Here is a 23,863-nt window from a genome sequence, read left to right as displayed (position 1 = left end):
TAGAGATTGTGGTGCCTCGCTCAAAACCCCTGAATGAATGGATGAGGTCGCATGCTGCCAGGGATAGATATAAGGCTCAAGGACCATGATTTAATACCACTCAGGTCTGCAGTGCGCCCTTTTGGGGATCTTTTTGTGTGCTCTTCACACTCACATCCCGCCATCAAATGAGGTGCACAGGCTTTTATACGGCCGTGAGAGACCCCCTGCTCCCGCAGACTATTAATAAAAATTACATTAAAGCAGCTTCATTACCATAGTGGATAGCCGCTACGGTAGTGACATTTTTGATTGTTATTGGGGTTTTGATACTAGTATACATGAGCAGGGGGTCTCCTGAGCTGAACCGCATTGGTTTCAGCCTTGGGGATCCCCTACTTCCCGAGATACAGGCCCTGTTATGGGGTGCCGGTATCCCCCTGCAGGATTTAAATCCCCTGGTCATGTGACGCAGGAGATTTCAAACCACAGGGGATAGCTGTGCATGGAGACACAGTTTTTCTATCAGTTATCGCACTACACTACCGACACACTTTATTAAAGTGTGGCCGGTACCGCAAGCCGGGAGATTTCCCGGCTTGCTAGTGGGCGCCCCTCGGCGTGCCGCGCGTCATAGACGCGCGGTCACGCGTCTTCGGGAGCCTGCGCCCCCTGCACGCGCGTCCAGGGCTCCCCGAGGGAGCCCTGGTGTCCCGCGATCGCGGGACGGCGGCAGGGGGTTCTGGGGGACCCGGCGGACCTGGCAGCGGTAGGGAGAGCGCCCCGATCGGAGGGCGCTCTTCCGCTGCTTCGGCGCGCGCCCGTCACCCTCGGGCGCGCGCCAGGCTACTGCTGCGGCCAAGAACGGGCAAATGCTCGAATAAACTTGGCCGCAGCAGTATAGGATTTACAGCGCGATAGCACTGATACAAAAAACTGGTCGAACGATAGTGAATTTTTTATTCGGCCTTTAAAAATGGTCTTCATTTCTTAGTGAATCCGTTTTTGGCTTCATGCTATAGTGCAAGATAACAAAAATGCATAGTCTGATCCAAAAGCACTGATTTTATCACTGCTTTGTGAATCGGCCCGTTAGAGAGGGTTGGGGTTCCTTACAATGCATCTGATCTCAGACGCGCTATTAGAAGGGGTTGGAGTTCCTTACAAGGCATCTGATCTCAAAATCTCTATTAGAGAGGGTTCAGGTTCCTTACAATGCATCTGATCTAAGACGTGCTATTAGAGAGGGTTAGGGTTCCTTACAATGCATCTGATCTCCGGCACACTATTAAAGAGGGTTGGGGTTCCTCATAATTTCACAATATAATTATAGGGTTCCTTAACCAAAAATGGTGAAAAATATTTCTCTGTAGGGTTTCTAATCTTGAAAACAGAAATCAATCCTATCCTTTTAAAATATCACTAGCACCACCACCAACAATTTAACTTGTTTATTAATGACATTGAGGTTGGCATAGAGAGCAAAGTCTCCATCAAATTGTGTACTGTAAGTTAGTAGAATAAGAACAGGATATCATTTCTCTCCAGACGGATTTGGAGAGACTGGAAACTTGGGCAGGTAAATATCAGATGAGGTTTAATACAGATAAATGTAAGGTTATACATATGAGAAACAAGAATAAACAGGCGACTTACAAATAAAATGGGGATAAATTAGGGGAATCCTTGATGGAGTAGGATTTAGGAGTGCTGGTAGACAGCAGGCTTAGCAATAGTGCCCAAAGTCATGCAGTAATTGCAAAGGCAAACAAGATCTTATCTTAATTATGCCCCTTTATAAAGCATTAGTAAGACCACATCTTGAATATGGAGTACAATTTTGGCCACCACACCTTAGGCTGCATCCAGGGTGAGCGCGCGCCTTAGCGGCAGCGATTTGTGGCCTGGGTGAGATGCGACAGGGAGTCATGTTGGGGGGAAGGCCTTAGAAAAGACATTATGGAACTAGATAGAGTGCAGAGAAGAGCCACCAAATTAATAAAGTGAATGGACAATCTAATTCATGAGGAGAGGCTAGCTAAATTAGATTTATTTACATTAGAAAAAAGGCGTCTAAGAGCTATATGATAACTATATACAAATATATTCGGGGACAGTACAAGGAACTTTCAAAATAACTATTCATCCCAAGGGCAGTACAAAGGACTCAGGGGCATTCCTTTAGGTTGGAGGAAAGGAGATTTCACCAGCAACAAAGGAAAGGGTTCTTTACAGTAATTTGATTGTAAGCTCCTCAGAGCAGGGACTCCTCTTCCTTAATGTTACATTTATGTCTGAAGCACTTATTCCCATGACCTGTTATTTATATTATTTGTTATTTATATGATTACGACATGTATCACTACTGTGAAGCGCTATGTACATTTATGGCGCTATATAAATAAAGACATACAATACAATACAGTAAGGGCAATTAAAATGTGGCATTCATTATCCATGGAGACTGTGATGGCAGATACAATAGATTTGTTCAAAAAAAGGTTGGTCCTCTTTTAGAAAGGAAAGGTACACAGGGATATATCAAATAAGTATACATGGGAAGGATGTTGATCCAGGGAGCAATCTGATTGCCAATTCTTGGAGTCAGGAAAGAATTTATTTTTCCCCTTATGACATATCATTGGATTATATGTCACTGGGGTATTTTATTTGCCTTCTTCTGGATCAATATACTGTAAGTACAGATATAGGATAAAGTGTCTGTCGTCTAAATTTTGCATAGGTTGAACTTGATGGACGCATCTCTTTTTTCAACCTCATCCACAACTATGTAACTATGTAACAATATAATTTTCTCAAATAATTGCAGATACTTTAGTTAGAGCCTGACTGTGGTGAGTAAAAGATCAACTTCTAAATAAACTACAACTGACTTCAATAAAGAAGGCAGCTGAAAATCTGAAGACCACTAGAGATTTGGCATGTAAATATACATAATGTGTCAATTATTAGAAATTAATGCCCATTTAAAACAATATTCAGGTAACACTTTTGTGAAAGTTACACACATGACTTCTACGTTTCAGTAAAATTGGAAATACACATTTTGAACAATCTCTCTGAACTTATCACTGTTTGCAGGGAAATAGAAAATGCCACGTCAAAGTGTAGGGCAACCTATTTTTGTGTGAAAGTAGCCAATTAAGTGACATTGTTTCTTTAACATAACACATGCTGAAAACAAAAGCCCTTTACACCTCATGAGGGCAATGCTGAATTTTTGTGTTGGCCATAACTAATACATATCTGTGTGTGAAAGCGTATTTAGCTTCCTACATGTTAGTGTATGCTACACCATAGATTGTTACTCCATGCACATATGTACTTAAATTCCTTAATAAGGTAAAGTCCTGTATGTGAATAATAGATTTAATTTGTAAAGAAAGAAATTAGCGTAGGTTTTGGTATTAAAAAATTTATGTTATGTATCTAATTCATTGCTGATTTTTTTTAACATTTATTGTGAAATGAAGCCATTCTCAACCAATGTGGACTGCATACGCTGAATATATTTAACTTATCCTTTTAATCTCTTCTCTATAATATGTATTGAGCTAAGATGCAGATTCTTTCATGGCAAGTAATAAATTGTGCACTCAACAAACGGTGACAAAAGGAAAACATTTCAGCAATAATAAGCAAATAAACATTAGCATTTGCATTATAGTGCAAAAGGAAAGAGCAGTTTCCTGCCCTATTGCAGAGAAAGAAGAAAATATCTAGAAAGCTTAAAAAGCGAGGAGTTCAATTTAGCTTATAGTCAAAGTGGTTTAATGACTATAAAGATAGTAATGTAATAATAATAGCATGTTCTTGTATAGCGCTGCTAGTTTTACGTAGTGCTTTACAGAGACATATTGCAGGCACAGATCCCTGCCAGTGGAGCTTACAATCTATGTTTTTGGTGCCTGAGGCACAGGGAGATAAAGTGACTTGCCCAAGGTCACCAGGAGCCATCTCTGGGAATTGAACCAGATTCCCGTGCTTCAAACGCAGTACCAGTCAGTGTCTTTACTGACTGAGCCACACCTTCTCCCTATAGTATATATAGTATCTATAGTATCTATAGGATCTATAGTATCTATAGAATCTATAGTATTGTGTTTAAAAATAGAGAACTGCAATCTGTCGTAACTAATGATAATCGTTCAATTGCAGAATGATAGGTATTTGACCATAGGTATTTGACCCATCTACCTGTAACCTGTGAGCTCACACACTGCCCCGACAGGTACCTCTCCATTGTGACCGTGATGGACACGAGAGCAGCCAAAAATAATGGCTGTGGAAGAGGAGGGACTATGTGGGAGGAGCCTTTAAGAAAAGGAAAGGCAGCCATGTTAAATCAGATCTGCGCGGACCTGAGCACAGCAGGTTAATTTGAGGTCTGCAGAGAGAGTGCACATGTGCACGTGGTAACAGGAGCTGACAGCTACAGATCCAGAGTGGAAAAGAGATCACGCGCCGCTGGAGGGGAACCGTAACGTCTATAAAGACACAGGCCTGCAGCCTGCAACAGATTCAGTACGACATAAACTCCCACGGTGTGATGCCGGCATCATAATAAGCCAACATATCCAGGATTGGGTGACTACTGCATCACTGACACTTAATTACACCCGCGCAGCTCTAATTGGGGATTGTGTTGTATATGTGAACACTGTGTAGTAAGCGTCTGCTGAGGATCAGAAGGTGCCTGAGTTAAATAAGTTATAGTAAACTGTAACACCTGTATGCCCACAGACCTGACCAGTCCCCAGTACTAAGGTGGGAAGGGTTTTACCACGCACCCACAGCAGTGAGGGCGTGCCCGGAGTGTGGTTTGGCGTTGCCGGGCCTGTAGAAAGATGGTTAGATATACTTGCAACGCCTTGGGGTTCAGAGTAAGAATGGTGATGTCCATGTGCCAGAGTCCAGGGGTTATAGAGAGCAGGATCGTAATGTTCGTAAGCCAGAGTCCAGGGATAACAGAAGTCAGTAAGGTTGTATCCGTAAGCAGGGTTCAAGGGCAGGAGAGAGCAGGGTAATCCAGTACAAGCAGAGTTCAAGCCAGGGAGATCCAAGAACAAGCAGGAGCATGGAACAAACACTGAAAAACACAGGAGAGCCGAGCATAGTACTGCACACACAGAGGTTACAAGAAACTATGCAGAGCAATGAGCTAGAGGACAGACAGGGTTTATAAAGGAGGGAACACCAATGGGAGAGAGAGGAGGAGCAGAGGGTGAAGTGAGAGGCAGCAGGGATAGGTGAGGAGAGAGGGAGGAGACAGGTGAACCAGAGAGATAGCTTGTACAGCATGGGAGGCGGAGCCAGATCTCTGGGAAGGTTTACAAGAGGAGCGTGTGCGCGCACCCTCTGTAAGGTTAGGGTGCGCGCGCACAGGCTGTGTCAAGAGGCGCGCAGAGCACCGCAGGGGCACCCGCCGAGGGAGGGGAGAGAACCGGAGGAGAGACTGCAAGAGGTAAGGGGACCGGAGGGGAGACAGAGGGAAGCCGCGAGCAGGGAGTACTGCGGAGGGGATCGGGAGTTTGTGGGAGGAGGAAGGGGAAACAGAGCGAGGAGGCAAGGAAGGGATATCAGAGGCAGGGGAAAGCGCAGCGCCAGGGACACATGGAGAGGAAGGAATTCCCTGAACCATCACAGTATCCCCCCCTTGAGGATCGATCTCCGGGCGATCCTGCCATGGCTTCTGAGGAAATTTCTGATGGAATTGCCGGAGGAGTCTGGCCATACTCCTTCCAATGGACGAGGAACTGCAGTTTATTTCTGGACCAACGGGAGTCAATTACGGAGTGAATTTCGTATTCTTGCTGTCCGAGAGTGGTCACCGGGTTGGGTTTTCGGAAACGGTCCGGGAAGTGAGAGCTCTGGATGAAAGGTTTGAGTAGGGATACATGGAATACGGAAGGAATCCTCATGGTGGGAGGAAGTGCCAACCGGTATGCGACCGGATTGATCTTCTCTAATATTTTGAAGGGGCCCAAAAATCTCAGAGACAACTTTGGAGACGGGGTCTTGAACCTTATATTTTTTGAGGACAACCACATTCTGCCTCCGGGTTTGAACGAAGGGCCCGGTTGACGACGTCGATCTGCCTTTGTTTTTTGTCTTGAGACGGCAGTTTCTATGGTCTTAAGGATCCTCTTCCAAAAATTCTGAAGGGTAGAAACATGACAGTCCGCTGGGGGAATGCCAGACGGGGGGGAGGAGAGGGGAAGACTGCTAGGGTGAAAACCGAAATTAATGAAGAAAGGGGACTCTTGCGTAGATTCATTTTTAAGAGAGTTGATAGCAAATTCGGCCCATGGTAGCAGATCCACCCAGTTGTCTTGAGATTCGGAAACAAAACATCTGAGATACTGCTCTAAGGTCTGATTCATCCTTTCTGTCTGACCATTGGTCTGAGGGTGATATCAAGAAGAAAAAAGAAGGGAAATCCCAAGTCTCTGGGAAAACGCACGCCAGAACTTAGAGATGAATTGAGAACCTCTGTCAGAAACAATAGAAATGGGAACACCATGTAATCTGAAAATTTCCGTGGAAAAAATATCGGCCAAAGTAGCAGAATTAGGAAGACCCTTGAGGGGAATAAAGTGTGAGTGTTTAGAAAATCTGTCTACAACAACAAGAATGGTATTCATTCCCTTAGAATTTGGAAGTTCGACAATGAAGTCCATAGAGATGTGTTTCTAATGTTGCTCTGTAATGGGAAGAGGCATGAGAAGACACGAAGGTTTGTGATGGGCACATACCGGACAAGCACTAGTGAAATCAAAAATGTCCTTGATCATCTTAGGCCACCAAAAGGTTCGTTTAATAAGATCCGCTGTCCTCTTGAAGCCTGGATGACCGGCGGATCTAGAAGAATGTCCCCAAAGTAAGATCTTGTGGCGAAATCGTGGAGCTGCGTATAAGCGTCCCTCTGGTACCCTGAACCTGCTGGGAATATGAACCTGGGCTTTGTTGATTTCCTCCAAGACATCAAAATTATTGGCAGAGATTATGCACTTGGCAGGAAGGATAGGTTCCGTGGACTCATTGGATTCATTCTCCATGGCGAACTGGCGAGAGAGAGCGCCTGCTTTGATATTTTTGGTACCCGGAATATACGAAATGGTATAGTTGAAACGGGGGAAAAAAAGAGACCAACGGGCCTGACGGGATCCTAATCGTCGAGCCCCCTCGATATACAGCAAATTTTTGTGGTCAGTGAGGATGGCAATAGGCTCCTTGGTGCCTTCTAAAAGATGCCTCCACTCCTGAAGAGCCAATTTAATGGCCAATAGCTCACGATTCCCAACATCATAATTTCTCTCGGCAGATGAGAATTTCCGAGAAAAAAACCCACAGGGATGGAGTTTTTCTTGGGGAGAGGATCTCTGAGAAAGAACTGCACCAGCTCCCACATCCAAGGCATCAACATCCAATGTGAAGGGAAGAGAGGTATCAGGATGACGTAGGATGGGTGCAGAGATGAAGGCTTTTTTGAGAAACTCGAATGCGTCAATGGCTTCGGAGGACCAAGACGTGGGATCAGCGTCTTTTCTGGTCAAGGCAGTAATGGGGAGAGCAATGGAAGAAAAATTACGGATGAATTTCCTGTAATAATTGGCAAAGCCGAGAAAACGCTGCACGGCATTGAGAGAATTTGGCAGCGGCCAGTCGAGGACAGACTTCAATTTCTCTGGGTCCATAGAAAAACCTTGGTTAGAGATAATATAGCCTAGGAAGGCAGTAGACGTCTGGTGGAACAAACATTTCAACATCTTGGCGTATAGGCGTTGGCACGGAGCCTAGAAAGCACCAATTTGGTATGGTGAATGTGTTCATCTAAGTTTTTAGAAAAAATGAGAAAATTAATTTCTTTCTTTTAGAAATAATACTCCTCTGCATGAGAACTCATATTTGTCAAAATCCTGTTCTGTCTGGAAAGGCGCCTACCAAGATGGTAGCTCCTCATCTGACGTCCGCTCAAACCATACCATAAACTGCTTCAATCAAGCAGTCTATATCGTTTTTCAACATCCTTTAATACAGCAGGAGGTGTGCAATCTTTTGAAAAATTCTTAATTCTTTACGTTTATGAAAACCTCTATATTTAGGCTTGTAACTGGCAAAACAAAAGTCAGCTTTGTCACATTAGCTAACCTAGTTACAAATTGGTTTTGATGAGCTTTAGAAATATCTTCTATGGAGCTAAGTGAGACGATTCAAGGTGGTACAGATGTAACCACATGTATCCCACAACTTTCCTTTGGAAAATCTGGGGCTATCTCACAGTGAATGCTGCAAGATTTCTGTGAGATTTCTGCAGCCACACTAATGGCCCATCGGATTAACTCAGCAGGGGTCCCAGTAGTCCAATTAAAACGCAGGGACCCCCGCTGTGTTAATCCGATTGGCCATTAGTCTGGCTGCATAGTCTCACAGAAATCTCACAGTGTTTACTGCAACATAGCCCCAGTTTTTTCTCAGGCAAGTGGTCGGATACATATGGCTGCATCTGTAAGTCTTTGCTAAGTATTTGTGGATGTAGGTGCAAATTGGATTTGCAACTTGCAGTACATCTCCAGTGCAACATGTCTTATACTATATTAGTGAAAGCACTGTATGCCTGTCTGGATGTCCTGTGTCCCTAGGGGAAATCTCATTGGTCCCTTGGCCCGCCCGCCCCCGCACACCTCTCATTGGCCTGAGGCGGAGTGATGGGCCAAAGGACACACGGACACACACACACACACAAACACCTCCCTCCCAAAAAATAAGTACAACACTCCCCCCCCTCTCACCCCTGTGGACTTGCCCCCCCCCAACTGTCACCCCTCTGGCCCTCCTCAACGGCTGCCCGCCCTTGACCATCGCCGCCGCCAGACAGCAGAAACAGAACACTATCACCACCCCTCCTGCCACCACTCTGCGGGACCTCACAAACAGCCCGCTCACCCCTCCTCCCCTCTCTTTCTCCCCCCCTCCCCTCTCTTTCTCCCCCCTCCCCTCTCTTTCCCCCCCCCCTCCCTCTCTTCCCCCACCTCCCCTCTATTCCCCCCCTCCCCTCTCTCCCCCCCTCCCCTCTCTTCCCCCCTCTCTTTTCCCCCCACACCTCTTTTCCCCCCACACCAACCCACCTCTTTCCCCCCCACACCAACCCACCTCTTTTCCCCCCACACCAACCCACCTCTTCCCCCCACCAACCCACCTCTTCCCCCCCCCACACCACCCCACCTCTTCCCCCCCACACCACCCCACCTCTTCCCCCCCCACACCACCCCACCTCTTTCCCCCCCCCCACACCACCCCACCTCTTTTCCCTCCCCACACCACACCACCTCTTTCCCACACCACCTCTTTCCCACACCACACCACCCCACCTCTTCTCCCCCCCACACCACCCCACCTCTTCTCCCCCCCAAACCACACCACCTCTTCTCCCCCCCCACACCACCCCACCTCACAATTTTTTAACAACAACCACATCATATCATTTCACACATTTACATCCCGGGCAACGCCGGGTATATCAGCTAGTAATTAATAAAAGTCTATGGGGCATATTCTGTAACCTCCGTTAGCGCCGATCAGCGTGATCTGCACAGAAAGCCCCATTGACGTCAATGGGGCTTTTTGTGCAGAACGCACAGATCGGCACTAATGGATATTTTAGAATACGCCCTATAAAAGGATAAAACTGCATAAACCTAATCTCATGGGTGTTTTTTTGATATGCCAATGGTCTGGCCCAGTAACTATCATTATTATTACAAGAGTCTATATACAAGAGACGGTGTCAAAATACAACACAGAAATTGTGTTTTACGGCTTGTAAATTACTTGCAAAGACATGTTTTAAAACATTCTTCATGTGGTCTTTCCCCACGGAAACTGGGGGTGGGAGAATTCTGCTCCAAAATGCCTCAGTATTTGGTTTGACAGAGTGCCTTTTACTGCATTTGTGGAATCTTCAGTATATAACTGTGCCTTATGGATAAGGTTTTTGCTGCCATGTTATATCACCATGCCTTCCAAGTCTACACATAAGACTGTACATGAGAAAGTTTCCATATCATGCTCTGATAACATTGTGGCTTTATATGGGGAGTGAGGCTTGGATGATGGCCATATTATTTTCCCAAAAGGGACCAGAAACACGGGCACATAAAAATGTAAACAGTTTGGGAACCGGTGCTTATCCTGAAATAAAAATTGCCCCATTTGGCTCCAGGAAACTCCCTCGGGTTCTGATTCTGTCATTTTAAACTAAAATTAAAAATTAGAAAATGAATATGTGGGATTGCTGCATTAATCTTGTTGCATTGATGAGATGCTATTGACTGGATATCTGATAGATATTAATGTCCTGGTATTTGATGCCATTAAGGCCCTGGTTGCAGATAAGGGAAACTTCCCCAAAGTGTTTTCTCTCTAGCTTCTTACTCAACGAAATGCAGACTTAACCAGATAATTGCCATTCGATCAAAGTGCACATATGAAATGTGATGTGAAAATATCTGATAAATATATCTAGATGTCTCTTAGCTGACATAAGCAGAGTCATTATGAACGTATAACTCCATAGTTGCAACAATGAGCAGGATGGAAAATGCCACTCAATGCACATCTTGTCACATGTACAGTACTGTATGTACACTTGGAGCACCTGTTCCAGGAACATACCGCTGGGAGAAGTGTGAGCAAGTGGTCTCTTTAGAGTCTCAGATTGCTGATCTGAAGAGGCAACTTGCAATATCGAGGGACATTTATAATCTTGAAAGGAGTTTAGTGCTCACTGAGCAGGCCCTGGCTGGGACTAGTGGTGCAGATGGTGGAGCTGTGAGTGAGTAGCAGGTAGGAAGCTGCGTAACAGTTAGAAGGGGAAGCAGGGTGAAGAGGAAGAGGCAGGCCTGTCCTGAGCTAACCCATTCCAAGAGATTTGCCATATAGAGTGAAGATATTGGGAGAGTTAGAGCAGATATGGCAAGGCTGGGGGAGACCGATTCCACTAGCAGCAAGGGGACTAGTTCATCTCGCACAGAGGGGACTTGGGATACTTGGGAGGTGCTATCTTTATGGTAGGAATGGATTGCACCTCAATGAAGAGGGATCTTCTGTGCTAAGGGGGAGAATGTTAAAAAGGTTGGAGGAGATTTTAAACTAGGATGGAGCGGGGAGGGACAAGAAACAGATAACGAACTAAATAGAATAGATAAGTATGGGGAAATAGCAAGGGGTTATGGAGTTAGAATGGGGGCAAGTGGGAGCTTGTCACGCAGAGAGACACTCATATTAGATACAAATAATACTACAGAAGTTCTAAAGACTAAATCCAATTGGAGTAGAAAGGCAGGAGCAGAAAAGATAATAGTACAGATGGAAAAAAACCTTAAATGCATGCTTGCTAACGCAAGAAGCCTGACAGATAAAATGGGTGAGCTTGAATTAATAGCTACAAAGGAGCAGTATGATATCATAGGCATTACTGAAACATGGTGGGATAAAACTCATGACTGGGCAGTTAATTTAGATGCTTATTGCCTATTTCGGAAGAATCGAGCAAATAGAAGAGGAGGTGGAATATGTTTACATGTTAAACCGGATCTAAAACCTATTATAAGGGTAGCTGTTTATGAAGGGAATGATGAAAATGTAGAGACCTTGTGGATATAAATTAGCAGTGCTGGTAAAAAGTACAAAGACAATGTTTGATGGGATATGCTATAAACCAACAAATAGATGTTATTTCACTTTTGCACTTGGAGAAAGCATCAAAACTAAGTAATGTTTGCATAATGGATGATTTTAATTATCCAGATAATGACTGAGGCAATGAGATTCGCATTACAATAAATGGAAACAGGTTTTTGAGGGTGCTAAAAGACAATTACATGACCCAAATTATTGAGGAACCAACCAGGAGAGGGGTAATACTGGATTTGGTAATGTCAAACAATGTAGAAGTAATAACAAATATTCGAGTCTGGGAACATTTGGGTAACAGTGATCATAACATGGTCTCATTTGAAATAAATTATCAAAAAAACAGATTACTTGGGTTCATTAAAGCCTTTAAACTTTAGAAAGGCAGATTTTAATAAATTGGAATACATTTTAAAATTATTGGAGATAAGGAAAAAGCAGATGTACTGTATTAAACAAATGATTTGCCTCTGTATTTACCAGGGAAGAATCAATTGCAATAGTAGTGCCGCTGGAGGAAGCCACAACCACTATATTAACGGACAATTGGTTAACTGAGGAAGAAGTTCATAGACGGCTTGATAAAATAAAGTAAATAAGTTAAGTTCAGTGATAGCCAAACCATTACATTTACTATTCAATGACTCAATTTCCACAGGCTTAGTACCACAAGATTGGTGGAAAGCAGACATGGTGCCTATATTTAAAAAGGGAGCTAGATCACAACAGGGGAATTGCAGACCTGTAAGCCTCACATCACTAGTGGGGAAGCTACTTGAAGGATTAGCACGGGATAATATTCAGGAATACCTAATAGAAACAAAAACTATTAGTAATAGTCAGCATGAATTTATGAAGGATAGGTCGTGCAAAACTAATATTATTAGTTTATTTGAGTAGGAATTTAGATCAGGGTAATGCAGTTGGTGTGGTCTACGTAGATTTTGCAAAGGCTTTTGATACAGTTCCACACAAGAGGTTAGTGTATAAAATAAAGCAAATTGGACTCAGTAAAAATATTTGCACCTGGATTGAAAACTGGTTGAAGTATAGAAAACAGAGAGTTGTAATAAATTGAACATTTTCAGGTTGGGCTAAAGTTGTGAGTGGAGTACCTCAAGGATCGGTACTAGGACCCCTGCTTTTTAACTTATTATTAATGATCTTGAGATTGGCAGAGAGCAAAGTCTCCATCATTGGTGATGACACTAAATTGTGAAAGGTACAGTAGTAGAATCAGAGAAGGATGACATTTTTGTCCAGAAGGATTTGGATGGACTGGAAACTTGGGCAAGTAAATGGCAGATGAGATTTAAAACAGATAAAAGTTAGGTTATGCAATTTACTACTTAAATGGGGATAAATTAGTAGAATCATTGATGAAGAAGGATTTAGGAGTGCTTATAGACAGCAGGCTTAGCAATAGTGCCCAAAGTCATGTAGTATCTGCAAAGGCAAACAAGATCTTATCTTGCATTAAACGTGCAATGAATGTAAGGGAAGTAAACATAATTATGCCTGTCTATAAACCAGTAGTAAGACCACACCTTGAATATGGAGTAGAATTTTGAGCACCACTCCATAGAAAAGACATTATGGAACCAGAAAAAGTGCAGAGAAGAGCCACCAAATTAATAAAGGGGATAGATAATCTGATTTATGAGGCTAGCTAAATTAGATTTGTTTGCATTAGAAAAGAGGCATCTAAGATGGGATATGATAACTATATACAAATATATTTGGGGACAATACAAGGAGCTTTTAAAATAACTATTCATCCTAAGGGCAGTATAAACGACACCGGGTCATACCTTTTGGTTGGAGGAAAGGAGATTTAACCAGCAACAAAGGAAAGGGTTCTTTACAGTAAGAGAATTTAATTTGTGGAATTCCTTACCCATTGAGACTGTGATGGCAGATAGAACAGATATCTTTAAAAAAAGGTTGAATATCTTTTTACAAAGGAAAGGTACACAGGGATAAACCAAATAAGTAAACAATGGGAAGGATGTTGATCCAGGGGAGAAATCTGATTGCCAATATTTGGAGTCAGGAAAGTCTGACTCCGTGGCTGATTTATGAAATTAATATAAGAGATCGCAAATATACTCCTCATAAATTAGTGATGATACACAAATACAAGTGTCAGAGCGTTCTTGCTGTCCACGGCCACAGTCTCCGAAATGCTCTGACATGAAAGGGACGTCCTCGCATCTCTGAATCAGCCGACGTCGCTGGTTAGCTGACGTCACACGTACCCGACGTACGTTTCACCAATAGGTTTCATTGCGCCCCTGATGAAGCCTATTGGTGAAACATACGTCAGGTACGTGTGACATCAGCTCACCAGCGACGTCGGCTGATTCGGAGAGGCGAGGGCGTCCCTTTCATGTCAGAGCGTTTCGGAGACTATAGCCATAGACAGCAAGAACGCTCTGACACTTGTATTTATGTATCATCACTAATTTATGAGGCGTATATTTGCGATCTCTTATATTAATTTCATAAATCAGCCACGGAGCTGAGTACTGGATCTAACACTTCTTTAGAATATTTGCAAGAAGTGTATCTCCTAGTACTACCCAACTGAGCAAACAATTACATGTTGCTCAGTGGTGGAGGGGTTATTAGACCCACCCACATACCTGTTTTTTTTAGGTTTTGACAATACCGACACGAGGTTCACTCAGCATTTATTTTACACCATTCTCTTTTAGAGATATAATATAGAAGTCTGGTCAATCATGTTTCGAATCAGCCATAGAGCTGAGCACTGGACTTAACACTTCTGATAACAAATTGGAGGAAGTGTATCTCCGAGTGCTACCATACTGGGCTAATCAACATCTTTAGCTCAGTGGTGGAGGGGTTACTATACCCGCCCACTCATTTGGGTTTCTATGCTTGACCATCCAAACAGGAATGTTACCCAGCAACTAGCTCATTGTTCATAGGAGCTAATATACTCTATTGGCATTTATAAGAGTTTCACATAATTATCACAATATCACAAGTGGTTTCATTACTATTACTGTTCTGTCACCCCTGCATTGATACACGATTACACAGGGATTATTATCCCGTCAAGGACAGGCACGAGTCAAACACAACAACATTTTTGTGGGTAGTAGTTTATTTAGTAGCTCTACCTTATGCTGTTTATGTGCTCCTTGTTGACCCTTGCGATCACTCTCTGGATTTTTATATATTTTGTGTTTACTCGTTGTTTTGTCTGTTTTTTGTTCTCGATCCCTCACACCTTTATTTTAAATACGTTGTAATAAAATTGATTTTTAATTAATTTAGGTGTTCTATGTGCCACATAAGGGGATCCTTCTCTATCTCAGTATTTTATGTCTTTTTAAAACCTAATCTACTATGTAACTATTATAGAGAAATTATATAAATGAAAAATGAGAGTGTGCAATCTGGAGATAATCTATAATATTCCAATAAAAGGTGGTTAGCAGCACAACTGGGCTATTACTTTGAAAGGGGCATTCCTGCCAAGGACAAAAGTGAACTAATTATAGTTGCATGTTTAATAGGTTATATGTAACTAACACATTATAAAACAAAATCAGAAACGTATAAGTATTTTGAAATTATTTTTTTGGGACTGTTACTTTTAAGGGCTATTGAATCTTTCTAAGGAAGCCAATTACACTGTTGTTTAAAAGAAAACATTACTGTTTTGATGACCTCTCCCTTTAGAGCTGTAGACCAAGCAATATCCTATGTGTGTTTTTTTTTTAATAAATCAGTTCTGTACTATGAGAAAATACTTGTAGCATTTTTTTAAACATCTCTGAATGCCTTTTTTTTATTGTATTATAATGTAACAAGCTTTTGTTTCTATAGCAACCATTAACAAAGTTACACCCCCTTCCTCTTCTGAAACAGGCTCTGACACACCCTTTTTGAGCCCTGCCCTCTCTTTAACAGTGCACCAATTGTATCTAGTGACTGCCTGGTCACATGATCTTCACCACAGAATTCTGCATCTTTGGTCCGCTTCTGCCGACAGCCATTTAGTGAACCCCCAAGCCGAATATTCGCTGATCGATCACAGGAGAACGGATCGATCGGCAACTTAGCTAATTACTTATCATTGTGGATTGTATTGATATTAAAGGGGGGGGGGGAACGGCAGCTTGGACTGCTGCTTTAAAATGCCCCCTGCTATATTATATCTTAGTTGTAAGTGTTGATTTCATCTAACAGATTAAACATTTCATCATCAAAAGATGTATCACCTACAGTACATATTGATAATAAAGGCCGTTTTTACTGTCGTCCCTTTAAAAAAAAACTAGGAAGGCCTTTGAGGTTGTCCACAAACACAGTCCAAACTGAATGTCCTTCTCAGTATCTTTTAAATTTAGCCTGAAACATAATCTTTTGATTGGGTGGTTATCAGATTGTGTAAAACTCACTCACTTTACTTCTTAAGGGCTCAATTAAAAACCTAGCTTTTGAGCAGATTTTGTAGTACTATGGAAACACTAACAACTACACCCCTCTATTAAAATACAGGGTGCCATGAAGACCATTTACTATGTTTATAGACCATTTCTGCAGCTCCATTAGCTTCTTGGTTCAGTCAAACGTGCAAAAGCCCAATTAAATTATGTATGCACTGACAAAACATGAAAAAAACCTGTACTAATGAACACAAGAAAAACACTTTGTCATGCCAAAGCAAATTTCGCATTAAATTGACTCTTGGGTCCATATTTAATATAGTGTGAAGCACGATAATGCACAGTTAACAATGCATTAGCTACCATTCATGTGAGTGAAAGGTACCTCAACATAAAGTACTGTATACATTAGCGCTTTCTCAAGATGTTCAATAGGGATCTAATAGAAGCATTTCATCTTAAATCCCTAAGGGGATTATTGTACATGCGCCAAAGCAGCAGATTGGACCAATTTTGGACAAAAGTACCCTCTGAAGCTAATGGAAAATGACTAGCAAAAATGGTGTGATGTGCTATTTTTCCGCATACAGAATAAGTTCTTAAGTGTGTTTGTACCAACATATTCTGCACTATTTTTGCTATTTGTACATCAGCTTGCAATTTGGAGACTTAGAACAATGAGTTATTATTTATTTTTATGTAGTGTCAGCCATGTACACAGGAGCAGACAAGAGTTACAGTATGTACAGGTACAAATTAAGCAACGCACATGTAATAAAATATATCAAATATGGGAACATCATTTTAACGGATGAATAGAGGCTTAAACCTATCTAGCTAACACTTTGGGGGACATGTATCAAAATGATATAATCTGGCCCAGAACTATGGAGAAACATTTTACTTTGTATACATTTGCATCAGAAGCATGAGTGGAACTAGTTTAAAGAAAAAGGAAAAAAAAAACTGAACCTCCTACCTGTATCAATGAAACTGTACATACATTCAATTAGAATATTGCACAGACATTCGTGTTATTTCTTACATTTGATGCAGAACTCTTAGGAGCAGAGATTAATGCCACCAAAAAACTGGCAGATTTCACTGGCATAAAGAAAAAGGAAAACTGCACAAGTTACTAACGCAAGTGCCGACGCATCTCATTATAATAGTACAGCACAGACCATCGCCTACTTTGACTCCCCAAATCACTCCCAGTTGGGTAAAGCTGATCCAAAGAACTTTCATATATTGATGCACAGTTAAAACGAGGCAATTTGTGATGCACTTTGAGTTGCTTGATACCTATTTTTAAAAAATCGATTAATAAGCTTCTTCATTTTCTGTTTGTGCCTTTATGCAAGAAAACATTGCCGTAGGTCAAAGAACATATATTTTTTGCCTACATTCATGAACTTCTAGGTTTTATGTATTATAAAATTCTAAGTAAGCAGTAAGACATAATGAGCATTTAATCAGTGTAATAATTAACTCCAGGTTAAAGGCACATTTATCCTCTAACTGAGCACTCATACTGATTACTGTACAACCCAACATTGTATTTTGCATTCTTATATAAACAGAATCAGCACTAGCATACGGTATGTGTGGGATATTTGTAACCCAATGTTTAGATACTATTACTTGAGAAACACGTGACTTTTTATTTTGACATCTTCCAACTAAATTAAAGAATCTTCATCTGCATTCAGAATATACAAACCTCTACATTTTATCAACTACAACATCTTTAATAAAATAAACTTTTTTTGATGAATAAAGCCTGCAAAACTATACGTCTCGCATTCAGCAACAACATGCACCATATACTCACTATTCTACTGCAAAAATACAAGACAGCTCAATTTCACTAAAGCATAGCCCATTACACTGACATTTAAATGTATAAAAAGTCTTTTTTTGCACAACCTCTTAGATGTTACAAAAATAGAAAGTAATTCATAATATAACATAATAATTTATTTATTTTTAAATGCAATGTAAAACTAAAATAAATGATTTCTTAAATGGAACACTTTGCCTACAAATGCAAATTAAGACTAAAAACGACATATTCCGAGAAGTAGATGCCAATCAAAACACATAGCTGTCCGCAAACAGTACCAGTATATGTTCACCTACATTCATAATGTTTATTTTTCATAAGCCCTTTTCCCCTGCACTTCAACAGTAGTAAAATATTTGACTTCATCTGCAAAACCATGCCCTGAAATCTCTGGGGCAAAAGGACCATGCCAATGGTGAAAGGTTTCAAATATCAAATATGCTATTATGTCAGGGTCTCTGCGATCAATTAGCACTTTTCAATGACATGAAAGGTTAGAGTCAGACTCATTTATATCACGTCCATTGTGACAAAATGTGGTTTAAAAAACTGCACTAAACCCCTGAGAACAGATAGGCTTGAATATAATTGTCTGTAACAAACTTCCGACACGTTAATCCTGTTTTAGTTTATTTTACACTTTTTAGAAGGACTATTTTTAATATGCCACCAAACCATTTCTGAAATGCTATACAATGCTTGCTTTTTATGTGTGCTTATAATAATGTGTGCTGTGACTACTATGGTCATTTATCAACACTTCCCTTGTGCAGTAGCAATTGTATTTTGTTTCTTTAATAAATCTGATGTTATTGTTTGCCATCGCATTGTACCATAAAAATATTTATAAATAAACCTTAATTTGTAGCATGACATACTGTTCAGTTCTCCTACTGTACAGTTTTGTTGAAATAAAGCAAACTTTATTTATTTATCATCTTCACTGCACATTCAAGTAAATGGTTTATTAACCCTTCCTGAGACAAAATAATATACTTGCAAGCAGCTGATTTTATTAGCATAAAACAGTGAAGCTCATATAAAGACTGCAGAAAGCTTGGATCACAAATGCATTTTCCGCCCCATTTAATGTCGAAAGGCTTGCAAGGCTATTTACACTATGCAAGAACCTTTCAATTAACCCCACGGACATCAATATACAAACATATATATATATATATATATATATATATATATATATATATATATATATATTATTATTTTTTTAATGACCCAGGACATTATTAATTCCTAAGAATTAGTATGTTTATTGTAACCTTGGAGACAAAAAAAAGACATGTATGCTGTTTGTTCAGGTTTTCAATTTTAGGCGATGTATTCTCATGTGTAACTAAAAAAAAAAATTCAACTGTGATCGTTTTTAAAGCATTTCTCATTAATGAGATATTTAAGCCAATTTCTTAGATCCATAGATCAGTGCGTTTCCACCCAGTTCTTAAACTAGCATAACTCAGCATAGGAACTATACTACCATAATCAAGTATAATTATGCTGAAATGTATCTGCAGTCTCCCTTACTAAATTTGAAGAGTGCTGGTAATAAAAGACATAAGGCACTGAATATAATTGGTTTAAAATGGTCTACACTGTCAACTCTTCATTTCCCAAGTATTTTGTAGACTGCGCACAGCATGTTTTAATATGGAATTGAGGCACATTTGTAAAACACAATTAATTTTCCGCCTGCAGCACCCAGTTAGAATATTACAAATTAGTCTTCATTAGGCAAACCTGCTTGTTTAGGTCTTCATGTTGCAATTTGAAATATTTACAACCAAGACAGTGCCTAATTTTAGTTTTTAAGTGCTTTAACAGCTCTATGAAATACGATTAGCAGCTGCAAGGTAGAAGTATGCTGAAGGCACCAGAGCTAAAGTGAGTCTTGCCTCACACAGAATGAGACATTCTCTATGGTGAACAGGCCATTCTCATTCTCTCACTGAACCTTGCAAACTTACTAACAGTTGTATATATTCCTGTACAGTATATGATCTAGTTATCTGCAATTAGTAATTTGCCACTTGCAGCTATACTTAATTTTATGTCTAATAACATGTAGCCATATAATATTTTTTTTTTTGTTTGTTTTTTAAATTCTGGATAAATAATATTTGTTGTTTACTTAAAACAATGCCCCCTTTGTTGATGGTGAAGCTATCATCATTATTATTATTGTTATTATAATGACTACTAACAATTTCTAATGTGAATGTTTTAATTTGACAAACATACGTAGAGAAAGTATAGTATTTGAAACAAGTGCCTTACAACGTTTTGGTGCCAACATGCACCTTCATCATCACCTTAGTGCAAATGAAAACATAATGTGAGAAGCTGTATTTAAAAAATGTGCTTCAACCAGATGAAAAAAAAGTGTTGCAAATGTACTGTATGATGTTATATAACGCAGATAAAAAAGTGATGTTCTGACAAACAGTTTTTCAATTTAAACACAAACTCAATGTCAATTTAAGAGGTAAACACTACTTGGTACGTAGTCCATGTCAAATCTAATCTAAAACCTATTTTAGCAATGAATATATATATATATATATATATATATATTTTTTTTTTTTTAAATGACCGGCTATATTCTAACACAAAAAAAGGTGTGGACAACTGTTCTAATTAACAAAATTAAAAGCTGTCTGTGAAAAAGTATTTACAATGTATTCAATTCAAATTGCCTCATAAAATCTTATGGCTACAAAACATACATATTAAGTTTGACTGTTCCTGTAGCCTTTATTATCTTAGAAGGACAAAGTACTATTTTTTTTTAAATAAATGTTAGCACAGAAGCCTTGATTTACAATAGAAGAGAATAAACATCTGCATAACATTTGTTATTTCATACAGTATCTCCACTCTGTTGAATAAAAATGTTTTTTTCCGTCCTTACATTATACATTGTGATATATTGTGTGGTGAGTTCCTGCTATTAGTACCAATCAGTCCAAAAACAAGTCTAAATGTATCATTTTATAAAAAATAAATTATGCTTATTTATGGTTACAATTCTTTTAATCTATTCAACATTCAAATTAAATTCGGAGCCCACATTTGTGTGTGACATTCAATACATTTTCAAAACAAATTTAATAGTGTGAGTAATTGTCCATAATCCTATCAATCATAATATTTTGTGAACATATTCGATGAGATCTCAATATTTTCTTCATTCTACTGTATGTAAAATTGTAATTGTTCACTGTCAAGCAATTTGGTATTTACATTTTGTTTTCACAATTATATATATTTATTTATATATATATAAATATAAATAAATATATATAATTGTGAAGAATGTATATATATATATATATATATATATATATATATATATATATATATATATATATATATATATTTGTGGAGACAAATTGGATTCTACAGGCGTCGTAAATCTGACCATAGTACAGAGCATACAAATTCCAGGCATCAACTGTCCACAACAGGGAATCCCGTATTTGGATCACACCTGATGAAATGTGCTGATTATATTGGTGGAGGGAGAAGTGAGCAACGAAAACTGGTAAGTATGTGGGGCCAGTGTGTGAAACACAAGCTAAAGTGTTTTTCCTTGGGTGTCAGATTTTAGAAGTGGAAGGAAAGACAGCCAGATCGGCAAACAAATGGCCAAGAGCCCATTTGGTTTGAAAACAGAGAGTCCTGTTGCCTACTCACTGATGATCAAATACACACACACACACGCAGACTCCACGTGGAACTGTCTTCCAACCAAAACACTGAAGCCCTGGAGCATTGCAGGGTGTCTCCATCAAAGGCATGATATGAAGCAGGCAAATGAGAAAAATGACCAGAAAACACACAGGGTACATATGTGTCAAGGCAAAAGTGGAGCAATTCTTGGGGCAAAACAATTAAACCATATGTATCAGAGAAAACATCGTATTGCTTTCAATGGGATGTTTTTCTATGATACATACGGCTTTGCCCCAGAATGACACTATTTTTGCCCTGCCGCATATGCCCCACAGAGAATACCAGAGCTATACACCGATTGTAAGACACGGGATCCCGCAACTAACAGCAACGCTGGTAGCAAACTTCAGAGATTTAATTTGGAATCCGGGCTCTTTATCCATAAATCTCAAATAAAATGTCATAGTGTGTAATATTTTGCACTCCCCCCCCCCCTTTAAGTAACTACCTCTGCATGTTTATGTCTATTTCTGCACCAATAATCAAAGGTGCTATCAAACTGTGCATCAAAATAAAACTGAAATTTGTTTGTTAGACAATATTTTTTTTCCATTAGTGGTAATATCAGATCTATGTGTATTTGTGTGGCACAGTGTCATAAGTAATATAATAATGTGTTCAGAGATTTAAGTTGTTTGGTTACATTAGGTACTGTATGTTTACAATCCAATGCTAGTTCTGCCACATGATCTTCTAATTGGTACATGTTTGTTTTCAACCAGTATATTCTTACGTTCCATGGCACTTATTAAAAGTGTTTCTAAATCTTCACTTATTGTGGAGCTATAGATGTAATAGATTGTAAGCTATGGTCAATATTGCCTGTTGTCATCTGGTCAGTTTTCCCAAATAAATGTAGTGGACATTAAAATACACTCTGTTATTGTAAACTAATACGTTAAAATGGTTCCATTTTTAAATATACTCTGAGACACAATATGTAGTATTTTCTAAGATATCCTAACCCCCCCCCCCCCCAATGCCGTATACACTACGTAAACATAGTTGCTAATACAAACTGTGACTATTCCTTAAAAGAAAAATACATGTTTCATAAATAGTCTGAATCAACTTAAACTGAATTGTTAAATTAAGAATGGTGGGTTAATAAAGTTGATCACAAGCTCAACATTATGTGAGAAAGTTTACACAGAAAAGTAGGCAGCAGATTATAAAAGCACAGGAGGCGAAGAAGAGATGACCCCAAACAAACAGGACACCTCCCCCCTTGCACGAGAAAACAGTTTTGTTTTCCCTCCTGACATGATCAGGCTGCTTCCCTGTCTCCTGTCACTGTTTGATCTCCACACACACTATCCAAAAGTGATCACCCCTCTGCACAAGTCTTCTGCGGTGTCCGGGCAGTGGTTAGAGAAGGCAGGGAGAGCTCAGAGAGGCTGGGATCACACATGATAATAACTCACCTTGTGCTGCTGCTGTCCTGCTACCTTTATCCTGCTCCTCCTGTCCCCGTCTGAATTCTGCCTGTGTCAACGCGGGAGACCCCCTGTACTGTACCCATCAACTTTACATCACATACACAGTCAAGGGAGCAGAAGCCGAAACATACATGGATCCGTCCTTTTCCTCTACAACACAACGGGTTGTGGGTTTTTTTTTTTTTTTTTTTTGTAAAGTTAATTAGAAGAGAGCAAAAATAAAGTTCAACCAAAGGAGAAAAAAAAATTGAAAGAGAGAAAAAAAAGTTACAGTATTTAAATCAAGGCTTGAACGGTGTGGGCAATGGGTTGTTTAGCAGAGTGATTTTCCTGGTGGAGGTGAGGGGGGTTCTGGGCATGTTTATTTCAGAGTGGATGGCTGCATGTTGTCATTGGTTCCTTCTGGCGTGGGTATTCAGTGAGGTCACTGTGCAGATGCAGCATGTGCTTGAGTTGCGTTGTTTCTTATGGTTCTCCACTCTCCAGTTTCTTCCCCAGACACACACACAAACACACACACACACACACACGCACACGCACACGCACACACGCACACAGAATACAACCTCTTCGTTATTCTCTCACCCTCTTTCCCCCTTTCTCTCTCTCTCTCTGGCTGTTTGTCTCTCACATTACAGCCTGTGACAGTGACTACCCTGCTTCATACAGTGGCTTCAATCATTCTGCATGGCTCTTCCTCTCTGTTTAGCAAT

General features: G+C 40.1%; 1 protein-coding gene across 8 annotated transcripts in view; it reads right to left on the bottom strand.

The window, feature by feature from the left end:
- EYA4 (EYA transcriptional coactivator and phosphatase 4) overlaps positions 1-23,625 on the bottom strand; it is a 301,887-nt gene extending 278,262 nt beyond the window's left edge. For 2 of the 8 annotated variants that reach the window (XM_075597355.1, XM_075597361.1), the window contains exon 1: positions 23,136-23,625. The gene's annotated coding sequence lies outside the window, so the exon portion shown is untranslated. The remainder of the gene's footprint in view (positions 1-23,135) is intronic. The other 6 variants (XM_075597352.1, XM_075597354.1, XM_075597350.1 and 3 more) reach the window with 4 other exon arrangements.
- Between the last annotated feature and the right edge of the window lie 238 nt (positions 23,626-23,863).

The sequence above is a fragment of the Ascaphus truei genome, chromosome 4, assembly GCF_040206685.1.
Source record: "Ascaphus truei isolate aAscTru1 chromosome 4, aAscTru1.hap1, whole genome shotgun sequence".
Classification (NCBI taxonomy): Eukaryota; Metazoa; Chordata; class Amphibia; order Anura; family Ascaphidae; genus Ascaphus; species Ascaphus truei.
This window is presented reverse-complemented; position numbering and strand designations above follow the sequence as displayed.